Source organism: Colobus angolensis, unplaced genomic scaffold (genome assembly GCF_000951035.1).
Source record: "Colobus angolensis palliatus isolate OR3802 unplaced genomic scaffold, Cang.pa_1.0 Scaffold206, whole genome shotgun sequence".
In the NCBI taxonomy this organism is placed as follows: domain Eukaryota; kingdom Metazoa; phylum Chordata; class Mammalia; order Primates; family Cercopithecidae; genus Colobus; species Colobus angolensis.
The window spans coordinates 440848-442462 of record NW_012115222.1 but is presented as its reverse complement, the minus strand read 5'-3'; the positions used below and the strand labels follow the sequence as shown (position 1 = coordinate 442462).

The following is a 1615-nucleotide window of genomic DNA, read 5'->3' as shown; positions in this document are numbered from 1 at the left end:
GGATCAATCTCAAAAACGTAACACTGGCCAGTCGCAGTGGCTCATGCCTGTAATCCCACTACTTTGGGAGGCCGAGGTGGGCGGATGACCTGAGGTCTGCAGTTCGAGACCAGCCTGGCCAACATGTCAAAACCCTGTCTCTTCTAAGAAATATAAAAATTAGCTGGGTGTTGTAGCACATGTCTGTAATCCCAGCTACTCACGAGGCTGAGGCATGAGAACTGCTTGAACCCGGGAGGCGGAGGTTGCAGTGAGCTGAGATCGTGACACTGCACTCCAGCCTGGGCAACAGTGACACTCTGTCTCAAACAAACAAACCACACACACACACACACACACACACACAAAACAAAAAAACAAAAACATAACATTAGGTGACAAAAGCAAAGCATGAGATTACATACTACATGACACCATTTATATGAAATATCCAGAAAAGGTAAATTTATACAGATAGAAAGTAGATTAGCAGTTATCTGGGATGAGAACAGGGATTAACTGTAAATTGGCATGGGGACATAAGGGATCTTACTGGGTGACGGAAATGTTTCAGAGGTGATGGTTATACAACTTGGTATGTTTCCTAAAAAAATTAACACTAGAAATGGGTGAATATCCTCTGTAAAATATACCTCAAAGTTAAGAAAAAAGTGACAAATTCTTGAAAACATTAAACAAACAAACAAAAACAACCCATGATTTAAAAAGATATGCTTTATTTAAAAAGCTCTATGGCACTAAATGCAACGAGTTGTTTAACAGTTCATAAAGGCCGGAAAATTATTCTATCAGGCTTGTCCAAATTTAAGAAAATACAGCTGGTGTGCAGCTCATGCCTGTAATCCCAGCACTCTGGGAGGCCAAGGCAGGCAAATCACTTGAAGCCAGGAGTTCGAGACCAGCCCGGCCAACATAGTGAAACCCCATCTCTACTAAAAATACAAAAAAACAGAAACAAAACAAAACAAAAATATTTGAATGTGGTGGCGAATGCCTATAATCCAGGTTACTCAGGTGGCTGAGACACGAGAATTGCTTGAACTCAGGAGGGGAGGTTGCAGTGAGCCAAGATAACACCACTGCACTCCAGCCTGGGTGACAGAACAAGACTGTCTAAAAAAACAAACCAAAAAAACAAACTGAAAAATACAATACAAATGTATTCATATAACCAAATTACCCCAGTTTCTTAAAGAAAAAGCCTCAAAAAGAGTCAGGCACAGTGGCTCACACCTATAATCCCAGCAATCTGGAAAGTTGAGGCAGGATTGCTTGAGCCCAGGAGTTCAGCTTCAGTGAGCTATGACTGTGCTACTGCACTCCAGTTGAGTGACCAGAGCAAGATGGTCTCTGAAAAAACAAAAACAAAAAATCTGCGGACAGCGCAGTGGCTCATGCGTATAATCCCAGCACTTTGGGAGGCCAATGTGGGAGGACTGCTTGCACCCAGGAGTCTGACACCAGCCTGGGCAACATAGTGAAACTCCTAATTTTTTTTTTTTTTTGAGATGGAGTCTAGCTCTGTTGCCTAGCCTGGAGTGCAGTGGCATAATCTCGGCTCACTGCAACCTCTGCCTCCCAGGTTCAAGCGATTCTCCTGCCTCAGCCTCCCGAG

At 43.3% G+C, this 1615-nt stretch overlaps 1 protein-coding gene across 1 annotated transcript in view; it reads right to left on the bottom strand.

Annotated features, from left to right (window-relative positions):
• PHAX (phosphorylated adaptor for RNA export) overlaps positions 1-1615 on the bottom strand; it is a 25857-nt gene that overhangs the window by 23024 nt on the left and 1218 nt on the right. The gene's annotated exons all lie outside the window — the stretch shown is intronic.